Here is a 13,805-nt window from a genome sequence, read left to right as displayed (position 1 = left end):
AGTGAGAAACATCAGTGTGTGAGAGAAACATCAATTGGTTGCTTCCCTCACACCTAACCAGGGACTGAACCTGCAATCAGGGTTTGTGCCTTTGTGCCCTGACCGGGAATTGAACTGGCAACTTTTCAGTACACATTACAATACTCAATCAGCTGAGCTGCCCCTAACCACTAGTTTTAGTGTTTATTTTAAAAAGAGTCAAATACCATAGCTGGTTTTGCTCAGTGGATAGAGCATTGGCCTGGGAAATGAAAGGTCCCAGGTTCGATTCTGGCCAAGGGCACTTGCCTGGGTTGTGGGCTCGATCCCCAGTAGGGGGCGTGCAGGAGGTGGCAATCAATGATTCTCTCTCATCATTGATGTTTCTATCTCTCCCTTCCTCTCTGAAATCAATAAAGAAATACATTTAAAAAAAATTTTTAAAAAGAGTTAAGTATTGTCCAAGAGTAGCAATAGTTCACTTTATCAGTGTCAGAATAAAACTTCAAAACCTTAATATCTGGAAAGAAGTAAAATAGTTGTTTTTTAGAGTCAGAATCAGAACTGGAGCCTTGTAAAATATCTTCCAACTGCTTATCAAAGCCACCTCGAGTTCACAACAATCCCAAGTGTCTTTCAAAACAAAATCCTTCTCATCCTAGATCAGTATTAAACATTTCTTGTTATTGGAAATGCAGCCAGATTATAGGAACATCACTTAATGACTACTTGATAAATAGAAAACCCCATCACTAAATTAGAAAACAAACAAACAAAAAAATCTTTATCTCGAGGTCCAGACATTCAACAATTCAGTCTCATTTCATGAATATTTGCAAGATGTTCCAGACACAGGAAATTGGCTGCGTGGTTAAAATCCCTGAGAGAATTTCTAGGAAAAAAAAAAAAAAGTACTCTGAAGCCCTAACCAGAGCTGGCTCTATGGGCTTGGGACTAGCACAGTTGCCCAGGCTTCCACAGTCAGACGGGTCTCACAATTGTGGGTTAATCTCTGTGCTGGAATTGTGAACAGCTTTCTCTTCAAATTTGAATTTTGTGAAATCCCGTGGGACAATGGAACATGCCCTGGGGGCTTGGAGCCTCAGCTCACATAGTCCAGCTCCCACCAGTCAGGTTCTAAGTCACCTGTTCCAGGCCCCTGGTCCCTGGACTCACCTGCTGGCCCCTTTCTGGCTTCCTAGGATCTACCTGGGTGCTGATGCGGGCAAGGGACCACAATGTTTTGGCCTGAGCATGGCGGAAGCTGTCCCCACCTTGGGCTGGCAGCAGTGTGGCTTATCCAAGGTGACTGACAGGACCAGGCTCTTGCCCTCCCTTGTTCCAGGTGCCTAGTGAGTCCCCCAGCGGAAGCTGCCATACCTTGGGCAAGGCAGCAGGCCTGTGGGCAGGGGAGATGCCTCCACTTCCTTGCCCCTCAGCTCAGGCAAAGGCGTGCTGGTTTGATGCTGGGATGCAGTGGGATGAGGAGAGCTGGGGAGGAAGCGGGACCCAACCTAACCTGGTTGGGGGTAGGAGGCACCTGTGAGGGTTTGCCTTACTCTGCAGGTGTCCTGGTACCTGAGGCAGCATAACATCAAAGAGCAAATAAAAACCACCTGAATGGGGAGAGATAGACCCTTAGGTACAATGGCTTTGTAAGTAACTTAGCATTTCCCAGAAATGGGATATCCTTAGTAATGCACACAATTCTGTTACTGACAGACAACTTCTTCAGTAGGATCAGCAAGTGGCATTTAAAACAAAATTCTGCTTATGAAAGGAACACTTTACTTTAGATTGATCACTTATGCCGCTTAGCCTCTGCGTTCCACTCAAATCCATTCCTCACCCTTCTCTGCTCTGCACCTCATTCTATGGCGACATCACCTGGGCCTCCTTATCCGCTGGTGTCCAAGCAGGCCCAGCGCTGTTAGGGAATCATATGTGAGTGGGGCCCCAGAGCAGAGAGAGTTCGGGGTGCTTGCTTCCCTCCCAACCCCTCACCCACCCCCATCCTTCTTGCTGAGCTGCAGTTTGGACAGAGGCTGCCTTCCTTGGCTCCCGATCCTGCAGCTGTGCCTCTCAGCCACCCTCCCTCTCTCACTGGAGCTGTCCCTCTTCTTGCCAAATCAGGCCGCTCCAGGGGCTTCACACTGTTGCCAGTTCCTGGGTGTCGTTGTCCCTAGTTATCCTGAACTCTGCTCACCACTCTGTGCACTGTCCCTGCCCCAGCTGTCTGCGGTTGGTTTCTCCTTCGGGTCTGCCTCTGTTTCTGCTCGCACTCTGATGGATAGAAAGCCTCTTCTCCCTGGCAGGCGAATGGATGGAATGCAGGTTTGCAGCTTGGGGGAGTTTCACTGGAGCGTACAATGCAGAACTACGCTGTCGTTTTTATTTTCCGGGTAATCCCTAAGCACACGCTGGTGGCCTGGCAACGTGCTAACTTGGCGAGGCTGGATGACAGTTCTGGGAAGGCTCGTCTTTATATATTTCTAGTTAGGGCAAGCCACGGAGACATTTGAGGGGGGCAGTGAAGTAGCAGTCCTGTTACTCTTATGTTGGGGAGATCTGTGGAGAGGCACAGGTGTGGTGGCGGCTCAGGCATGTGGTTCTTTCCCTGCTGCCCCCCTCCTCGGGGTGGGCAGTACCTGGCTGGGCAGCTGCTTCGCCACCCCACATCCTCCTTTCCCTTCTCTGATGCCTGGGCCAGGTGTGTTTAGGTCTAAGATGGAAAGTGCCAGCTTCCCCTGCAGGCCGCAGCATCACCAAGTTGCAAGTGATGAGAGACTCACCAGGCTCCAGTCTGCCTTTGGGGACTGCTGCTCAAGATCAGGCATCCCAGATCCCTCTTCACTGTCTTTTCTTCCTGCTTGTGGCCCTGCAGACCAAAGGCCAAACACCAGAGAGAAAGGCGACAGCCTTCCAGAGGCGGCCTAACCAGTTCCCATGGTTGTGTAGGGTCAACCCTTATACTACTACTTGTAGAATAAGCAATGTTTGTAGTAGTCTATGTGTCTAGTAAAACCCTCAGGTAGTTATGCCACCAATGCCACCATTCTTTTATCTTCCCCTAGAGGCCCTGTGCACGAAATTCCTGCACGGGAGGGAGGGTCCCTCAGCCTGGCCTGCACCCACTCACAATCTAGGACCCCTCAGGGGATATCTGACTGCTGGGATCGGGCCTATACTGGCAGTTGGACATCCCTCTCTCAATCTGGGACTGCTGGCTCCTAACCGCTGGCCTGCCTGCCTGCCGCATCACCCCTAACTGCTCACCTGCCTGCCTGATTATCCCTAACCGCCTCTGCCTCGGCCCCCGCCGCTGCGGCTTCATCTGGAAGGACATCTGGAATGATGTCCAGAAGGTTGTTCAGCTGTCCAGTCTAATTAACATATTATGCTTTTATTATTATAGATATGTACATGTGAAAATGCTTTGTCTTTCTTCTTTACTAATGCTATTTCAACTATAATTCCAGAACCTCATTAGCTTCTAAAATATCTTACAAATAACACTGAAATCCTATTCTCTTTGAGAATATAATTAGCTAATTAACATCAATCTGGATGCCTGCTTTGAAGCCCTTAGCATCCTCACAGAGGCTAAGATATAGAAGTTAAACTAAAATTTGAATGAGCTATTTTTGTTATTTCTCAAACTATTGTATGATAGTTATTAGGTTTTGTAAAAATATTCTAAAAGTCATTAACTTATAAATTTTAAATAACCTGTGAATTTCATTTATCCATATTAATCCCTTTCTATTCCTTTTCTCTTAGGCTTATAGATGTCTAAACTGGTCAGAAAATGTATTTATTCTTTTGTTAAACTACTTTGAGTGAGCAATGTGTTTCATCCCAGTGTTTTATCAATGGAAGGTAAAGACCTTCTGTCATTGGCCCAATAAAAATCCCTCCATTTGAGCTTATTTCTGATTGTGACATCTGAATACTTTATGTCACCCATGTCCTCTGTGTGAAACAAAGGCCTTAATTAGTCTTTTTTTTTAATTTAATAAATCTTTATTGTTCAGATTATTACAATTGTTTCTCCTTTTCCCCCCCTATAGCTCCCCTCCACCTGGTTCCTACCCCACCCTCTGCCCTTACCCTCCCCACACACTGTCCTTATCCATAGGTGTACGATTTTTGTCCAGTCTCTTCCCGTACCCCCCACACAGACACCCATTTCCCCCTGAGAATTATCAATCCATTCCCATTCTATGCCCCTGATTTTATTATATTCACCAGTTTATTCTGTTCCTCAGATTTTTAATTCACTTGACTTTTAGATTCACTTGATAGATATGTATTTGTTGTTCATAATTTTTATCTTTGCTTTTTTCTTCTTCTTCCTCTTCTTAAAGAATACCTTTCAGCCTTTCATATAATACTGGTTTGGTGGTGATGAACTCCTTTAGCTTTTTCTTATCTGTGAAGCTCTTTATCTGCCCTTCAATTCTGAATGATAACTTTGCTGGGTAGAGTAATTTGGTTGTAGGTTCTTGCTACTCATCACTTTGAATATTTCTTGCCATTCCCATCTGGCCTGCATAGTTTCTGTTGAGAAATCAGCTGACAATCGTATGGGTGCTCCCTTGTAGGTAACTAACTTTTTTTCTCTTGCTGCTTGTAAGATTCTCTCTTTGTCTTTTGCCCTTGGCATTTTAATTATGATGTGTCTTGGTGTGGTCCTCTTTGGATTCCTTTTGTTTGGGGTTCTGTGCGCTTCCTGGACTTGTAAGTATATTTCTTTCACCAGGTGGGGGAAGTTTTTTGTCATTATTTCTTCAAATAGGTTTTCAGTGTCTTGCTCTCTCTCTTCTTCTGGCACCTCCATAATTCTGATGTTGGTACACGTGAAGTTGTCCCAAAGGCTCCTTACACTATCTTCAACTTTCTGGATTCTCTTCTCTTCTTGCTTCTCTGGAAGAGTGTCCTTTGCCTCTTTGTATTCCAAATCTTTGACTTGATTCTTGCGTTCCTCTAGTCTGCTGTTGGGTCTCTGTATAATATTTTTTATTTCAGTCAGTGTATGTTTAATTTCTAGTTGGTCCTTGTTCATATCCTTGAGGGTCTCATTACATTTATTGGCCTTTTCTAGGAAATTCTTGAAAAACCTTATAACCGTGGTTTTGAATTCTATATCCAGTCGTTTGTTCTCCTCCATTTCTTTCATTTGTGATCTGTTTCCTTGTCTACTCATTTTCACTGCTTCCCTGAGTTGGTAGGGTAGCTTTGTGTGCTTAGGTGTCCTATATGGTTCAATGGGTCAGCCTCCCAATTACCTGAGGTGGACACTCTTGGTGCACCCCTTTGTGGACTGTGTGTACAGCCTTGTTGTAGTTAAGTCTTTTTTTTTTTAATATATTTTATTGATTTTTTTTACAGAGAGGAAGAGAGAGAGATAGATAGTTAGAAACATCGATGAGAGAGAAACATCAATCAGCTGCCTCCTGCACAACCCCCTACGGGGGATGTGCCCACAACCAAGGTACGTGCCCTTGACCGGAATCAAACCCGGGACCCTTGAGTCCGCAGGCCGACGCTCTATCCACTGAGCCAAACCGGTTTCGGCTGTAGTTAAGTCTTGATTGTTGTTGGTGTCACTGGGAGGAATTGACCTCCAGGCCAATTGGCTGTGAGGACCCGCTGTGTGTATAACAGGAGAATTGCTGTGGTGGAGACACATTTATGGGGCAGGACTTGTTCCACTGGGGCTTTGGTGCTCACTGAGTCTGCCTCTTGAATGTGTCCCTTATGAGAGTAGTTGAAATCTGGTGTCGTCTCACACTGACCACTAGATACCCTAGCTTCTGGATCTCCAATGGGGTGCAGGTCAGCTACTGTCTGAGACCACCCAGCAGGAGCAACAGCAAGAACTACAGTTTTCTCCTCTTCGCTTGGGATTTGGAGGTTTTGGAGCTGTCTGATGGGAGCTGCAGTTTATTTGGTTAAGCTTTGACAGGGCAGGCCATTTATATGCAAAAGCTGCTGCTCAAAGCTTGGGTGTGTTTGTAGGTTGTGTGGGGCGGGGTCTCAGGGCGTCACTATGCTAGGGCGTGGCAAACAGCGATGGCTGCTAGTCTGCCTTCTCTGCCTTTCTGCGTTTCCAAGTCCCCGCGTCCCGTGCTCCAGCACAGTAAACAATGATTGCTGGGCGCGCCTCTGCAAGAAAGTCACCCTCACTTTCTGACCCAATGGCCGACAGTCCAGCTTCTCCCCGTAGGCGTCTGGGTCCCCTGAGTCTCCCCAGAAACTGGATTTCAGAGTAATTGGGAGCTTGTTTCCCTTCAGGTTGAAAAAAAGCAGCGCACCCAGTTGCCTGCCACCAGCCCGATTCTCGTGCCTCCATACCTCAGCTTTTCAGCGCTTGTGCTCTTTTCTCTTTCCTTCTAGTTGTAGAACTTCCACTCAGCCAGCTTTCCTGTGGTTCTGGGTGATAGACATTTTGTCTTTTAGTTGTAGTTTTGAAATTGTTGTGAGAGGCGGCAGTTTAGGAGTTTACCTTTGCCGCCATCTTGGTTTCCATCTTTTTTTTTTTTTTAAAGTCTGGAAGTAGCTACATTCTTATTTTCTTTCTTACTTTGGAATTTTTTGTTCAAAGTTGAGACTCTAATGCATAAGTATATTGATTGTCTGATATCCATATCTGATAGAAAACGTGACATATTAGGCAATAACTTTCAGAACAAATTATGTCAGGACTTCCTTTTTATGAATTCTTTCACTTTTATGGATTGTATAATATTGTGGATTGTATTGAATATTTTTATATTAGAAAAAGGAAAAAGTTTATTCTTGTAAAGATAGGAGTCATAAACATGACAAGCATATCTAAGAATCACAAGACCTTTTATTTCAAAAGGAATAGAAGGGGGGAAAGTAGCATCTTAATTTGTTAAATTAACACAATATTGAGTTATTGAATATAACACAGTAACTATTTAGAAGACAATTATACTTCAAAAATCCTTTTACATTCACCAGCCTAAAAAATATTATTTAATGTAATTAGTAAAATGAGACTTTCTCTACTATGTGAACTCCCTCTTATGGGATAAATAAGAACATGAATATTAATAAGAAAGTGCATTGTTTTATTTAATTAAATGACATTCCCAATGGAACTCATTGATCTGAAGAGAATAATGGATTCGGATAATGTCACAGCTTTATAGAAACTAAGCTAAGACTTTCTTCTAATTTTAAGAACTATTTTCTAAATCAAATTACATATATTGGTAAGATGTCCATTTTAGTTTTAAAATGTTTATTTTAAAAGTAATTGGCCCAGAACCTAGACAATATTCTATCCCACTAATTTTATAGTCCTGGGGAGCTCACTACACATAGATGAATAGCATGTTCAGTCATTTCCTGAGCCCAGGCTTAATTTGTAATTGACATGTTTTGTTTAGATCGGGTGAAGGAAGGGAAGAGAAACAAATTCATAGGACAGTCATATGAAATCAATATTAAACTTTCCACAGTAAAACATATTGTGTATAATTTACTACTAACAAGTTGATTTTATTTGTATGATATATACTCCATAATTTTCTAAAATATAGGCTATCATGATAAACAATAATACCCAAACCATAGTAATTACCTAGATTTAAAAAAGTTTACTGAAAAAGAATCAGACAATTTCCATTCTGTTTTTAACGAGGAGAGAAAGAAAGAGAGCATTTGGCCTTATAACTTTTACTCCTTGCTTAATGTGACAATTATTGGACATTTTGGGGGAAAATATTATTATTTCAACAGCGGTTGAAAATTACCAAGTAATACTTAGACCCAGAATTCCCATCAAGAAAGGTAAAGTGCTCATTTCCTTTTCAGGAAAACAAATTAATGAAATTATCCTCATTTAAATAGGTTTAAAAAATTACTTTTGAATTAATATTATTTGACTTCAATATTTTCTATTTTGTAACAATGAAATGATCCTTTCACATATTGTAACAATATTAAGCATGTTATTTCTCTTGGATTAGATGCCTAGCATTTGAGTCTATATCAACTTTTTATTTATTTATTTATTTATTTATTTATTTATTTTAAAAATATATTTTATTGATTTTTTACAGAGAGGAAAGGAGAGGGATAGAGAGCTAGAAACATCGATGAGAGAGAATCATCAACCAGCTGCCTCCTGCACACCCCCTACCAGGAATGTGCCCGCAGCCAATGTACATGCCCTTGACCGGAATCGAACCTGGGACCTTTCAGTCCGCAGACCGACGTTCTATCCATTGAGCCAAACCGGTTTCGGCGATATCAACTTTTTATATATTCATGAATTCCCTAAACCTTAAGCATGGATGTTAGCTTTTTAACTGTCTTAATACCTTCAGCTAAACAGAACAAACATTCATGTGCTTCAGTCTGAGTATATTTATATGTCTTTACAATGTCAACTACGTACCTCACCCTGTTGATTTTCAGCAGCACTAATTCACAGAGAAATTTTTCATGTTTCACTACTGACTGATTTCCTACGTGAATTCAAAGACAAAGATTGTGCTGTTTTAGACCTAGGAAACTTGATCACTAGAAACACGCCTTCAGTGTTCTAAGGCTATGCAAAAATAGTCACTGGACTTTTCCTCACTCATATTTTTAATTTTTGAAGTAATGTGATGTCAACTCCACAGCATGAATTTTCATTACAGAATATAACTTGCAATGCTAAATTTTAACACAGATGAATCTATTTTTCCGATTGCTTGCCATGAAATTACCATGATTCCTTTGTTTGGACACTCTAATTCATTCCTCCTCACCTGTTTAGATATAGTTATAGACCTATCAGACATATAAAGCTGATGATCTAGAAACGTTACTTAATGGGTCGCACCACAGTTTTGCACACTAATAACGTTATACTTTTCAAAGCAGTTTTGGGGACTAGGACTGACTCCAACATTGTTTTCCTCTAGGAAACTACAAACCCTTAAAGATAATGAAAACGTATTAAAAATATATAAGCATAAAATGTAAAACAGTGCATCAAAAACATAAATGAAAGGCTTTCTTTGGAAATTAACATTCTTATTGCCATTTATTATCTTTTCATGCTTCTGCAATATTCATCCATCATCAGAGCACTATAGAAATTTAGAACATTTTAAAGAAGCAAGCGTTACAACTTATTGTTTTATCTGAGGTTTAAGATAATGCTCCCTGCATGAATTTCATGCTTATTTTTTTAAAAAGATCTCTTGTTACAATGGTGAATGGATTGCTTGATATTCAGCAGTTTGTGAGCCTCTTGGAAAGGAAGCCAGGATCATAAGACTATGGCATGGTTTCACTAAAAACAAGTGATGTCACACTAACCTTATTTCTTTTTTAGGCAGTGTGACCAAAGGGGTAATTAGGGAGCATGCTGTAGATCCAGGGTATTTCATCTTAAGAGCTCTCATATGATATCTTTGAGGATTCAGTAGAGAAATGTTAGCTAGAGGCAAGAACCGTTTGATAGATTGAACTCAGGGTGAGTGGTCATAATGAAAAAATGTCAAATGATCATAATCATGAGCAAGCTTTGTCCTTGGCCCTTTGCTGATCAAATTTATCAATGAGTTGGATAAAAAATATAGAGCCCCTTAGATTTCTAGCTAGTATAAAAAAACTGAATAGAAAGAGCTGGACAACTGGATTGAATTAACTAAGATGGAGTTTAACACAATAAGTTCTTGATACTTGGTCTTAAAACAATGAACCGTATGGCTGAAGGAAATTTAGCTCAGCAATTTCAGTGAAAATATGCATCAATAGGAAGATGTCAGTGACCTTTGCAAAACTATACTGACCTTGGGCTGCTTTACTAGGATTATAATGTCTACAGCGAAGAAGGCAATTGTCTCAATCCACTCACTAGAACCCCACTTGGAATTTTTTAAAATTAATCTTTATTGTTGAGATTATTATAGAGGTCCCTCTTTTTGCCCCTATAGCTCCCCTCAACCTGGTTCCCACCCCACCCCAGGCCCTTGTCACCCAATTGTCTGTGTCCATAGGTAATGCATACATGCATATAAGATCTTTGTCTAATCTCTTCCCCCATATCCACTTCCCTCTGAGAATCGTATCTGTTCCGTTTCCATGTCCCAGATTCTATTCCATTCACCAGTTTATTCTGTTCATCAGATTTTTTATTCGTTTGATTTTTTAGATTGAATTGTTGATCGAAATTATTTGTTGCCACTTCATTGTTCATATTTTTTATCTTTACCATTTTCCTCTTCTTAAAGAATACCCTTCAGCATTTCATGTAATATTGATTTGGTGGTGATGAACTCCTTTAGCTTTTTCTTGTCTGTGAAGCTCTTTATCTGATCTTCACATCTAAATGATAGCTTTGCTGGGTAGAGTAATCTTGGTGGTAGGTTCTTGTTATTCATCACTTTGAATATTTCTTGCCCCTTCCTTCTGGCCTGCATAGTTTCTGTTGAGAAATCAGCTGACAATCTTATGGGTGCTCCCTTGTAGGTAACTAACTGCTTTTCTCTTGCTGCTTTTAAGATTCTGTCTTTTTCTTTTGCCATTGGCATTTTAATTATGATGTGTCTTGGTGTGGTCCTTTTTGGTTTTCCCTTTTTTGGGGTTCTCTGCGCTTCCTGGACTTGTAAGTCTATTTCTTTCACTAGATAGGGCAAGTTTTCTGTCATTATTTCTTCAAATACGTTTTCAATATCTTGCTCTCTCTCTTCTTCTGGCACCCCCATAATTCAGATATTGGTACGCTTGAAGTTGTCCCAAAGGTTTCTTACACTATCTTCATATTTTGGATTCTTTTTTCTTTTTGTTCTTCTGGTTGGGTGTGTTTTGCTTCCTCATATTTCAAATCATTGATTTGATTCTCATAATCCTCAAGTCTACTGTTGAATCCCTGTATATTATTCTTTATTTTAGTCAGTGTATGCTTAATTTCTGACTGGTCCTTTACATTTTTTTTTGGCATTCTTACTAAGATCCTTAAACGTCTCACTAAATTCCTTGGAGGTTTCTAGAAGATTCTTGCGTAACCTTATAACTGTGGTTTTGAACTCTATATCCAGTAGTTTGCTTTCTTTCATTTGTGACATGTTTCTTTGTCTCCACATTTTGGCTGCTTCCCTGTGTTGGTTTCTATGTATTGGGTAGAGCTGCTAAGTCTCCTTGAGTTGATAGAGTGACCTTGTGTAGTAGGTGTCCTATAGGGCCCAGTGGCTCAGCCTCCCCAATCACCTGAGGTGGATACTCTAGGGACACCCCTTTGTGAGCTGTGTGCACAGACTTATTGTAGTTAAGCCTTGATTGCTGTTGGTGTCACTGGGAAGAATTGACCTCCAGACCAATTGGCTGTGGGGACCAGCTGTGACTACAGTTGGAGAGCTGCTGTGAAGGAGACGCCCTTATTGAGCAGGACTTGTTTCAGTGGGGTTTTGGTGCTCACTGAGTCTGCCCCTTGAGTGTGTTGTTTATGGATGTGAAGAGTTGTAATCTGGTATGGTCTCACACTGACCACTGGGTACACTGGCTCTTGGATCTCCCAGGAGGTGCAAAGTCAGCCAATGCCAGGGGCCACCCAGCAGGAGCTCCAGGGAGATTTGCAGATTCCTCCTCTTTGTTTGGGGTTTGGAAGTTTCCTGACAAGGCCCAGCTGTGAAGCAAGGCATGCTGGTGCTATTGATAGGTTTGGGGCTCCCTGACCCAACTGCAGCTTATTTGACAGGTTTTAGGCTGAGAAAGGACAGGCCATTCATATGCAAAAGCTGCTGCACACAGCTTGGGTGAGGTTGTAAATTGGGTGGGTAGGGGTCTCAGGTAATCTCCAGGGCAGAGCAAACAGAAATGTCTGCCAGTCAACCCTGCAACTGGGGAGGTCCCAGCACAGGAACAATGACTGCTGTGAGCACCTCCGTCTGGAAGAAAGCTGCCCCCGAGTTCCTGCCCTGATGCCAGACAGTCCGGTTTCTCCTCATATGTGTCTGGATCCCTGGCACTGGAGCTCAGAGGAAGCAGTAGCTTGTAAATTCAGTTCGTGGTGCTGACCTTTTAAGAGGAGCAGCTGGCTCTCCAGCAGCCTGTGTCTCTCAGTCCCAATCCACACTGGTTTTTACAGCCCGTAGTTCTTACTGCCCATAGTTCATACTGCCCTTAAGGACTTCTTTTTGCAACTCTGGGACCCTGGGCTGGGCGTCTGGTGTGGGCTGGGATCCCTCCCTCCTCCAGGCAGCCTCCGCAGAGGTGATCTCCCTCCCGATTAAAAAAGTGGTCTGCAGGGGTGCCGGACCAGCCAGTTCGCGCCTTTGCACCTCCTACCAGTCGCAGTATGCTTTCTTCTTTACTTTTCTAGTTGTAGGGCTTCCATTTAGCCAGCTTTCCAACGGTTCTGGATGATGGTTGTTCTGTATTTTAGTTGTAATTTTGATGTGGTTGTGGGAGGCAGTGAGAACAGGCATTTGCCTACACGGCCATCTTGGTTCTCATCCCCACTTGGAAATTATATTTTCTGGGTGCGAATTGGAGCGTATTTGAGAGACAGTGACCAGATCTGAGTCACAGCTACAGAAATGGGAATGTTGAATTGGGAGACAAGAATAATGAGGGGATCTAAAATCATGGCTTTAAAATATTGAAAGGGTAGATGGAACAGAAGAATTAGACTTGTGCATATTCCAAACCGGTAACACAGACCATTCTCTGCAGAGAAGAGATTAATTAATGTTCGCTTATAAATGTGGAAGGAAGGATTGATGGAATTTGAAAGTTACCACTTTGCAACTGCCATTGCAACCAATGGGGGATCAAGTCCACAACCCGGGTATGTGCCCTTGACCAGAATCAAACCCGGGACCCTTCAGTAAGCAGGTCAATGATCTATCCACTGAGCCAAATCAGCTAGGGCTTATTTTTTTTTTTTTATATGAGAACTGTTTTGTGATTATACAGGAGAATATGTTTTTTAGGAGATTCATGTTGAAATTGAGGTAAAATGTCATAATGTGTAGTATGGCGGTTCATCATAGTATTCCTTACAATGTATGTTTTAAAATTTTGACAATAAATAGTTGAAAACATTAATAAAACAACATGAAAAGTGAATAAAAGGATTGGAAACAGGCTACTATTGATATTGGCATTTCACGCTAAATATAGTTTTTTGTGGTCAATTCCTACTTGAACACATCCAATTTTGTTTACTGGGCAGAAAAACTAGACGATTTACTGTCAAGTCAATATTAAAGTGCCTGTTATTAAAAATTATAATCCCCTTCATTGAGTAATGGGTTTCAGAAAGGTATATTGGAAGGCAATAAGTAAATGATTTATTCATGAGAAACCTAAGATAAAATGATAAAGGAGGAGAAGGGTATTCTGAGGAACTATACATTGTTGTGAAAAATGAGCAGATACTGTTAGAAACAATTTGTTTAAGTAAAGCAAACACAAAATCTATGAATAGGTTTGTACAAAATATTAGTTCTAAGAGCAGAATTGAGAAGTCTTTGCTTGCTGGTCTTCTCTTAGGCGGTAATACATTAGTCTTGCCTCCAATTGCTTTGCTCCTCATCACCTTCCCCTCAAATGAGATCATGTCAGAGAAACTACTGCCCTATAAGTTTATCTTAAGTAAAAAAAAAATAAAATTCAAGTTTTTAATAAGATGGAATCTTTTTGAACTAGCAGAAAAAGACAATGCCATTCGGGAAAAATAGCAGTTATGTGGCTTATGCCATATAAACCTGATTTTACTCTTGCTTAGCTTTAGCACCAAGTGCGACAAACTATAATCACACCATGGTCACCCAGGATTTCATTACAGCTCT

This window comes from Eptesicus fuscus, chromosome 12 (assembly GCF_027574615.1).
Source record: "Eptesicus fuscus isolate TK198812 chromosome 12, DD_ASM_mEF_20220401, whole genome shotgun sequence".
NCBI classification, from domain to species: Eukaryota; Metazoa; Chordata; class Mammalia; order Chiroptera; family Vespertilionidae; genus Eptesicus; species Eptesicus fuscus.
This window is presented reverse-complemented; position numbering follows the sequence as displayed.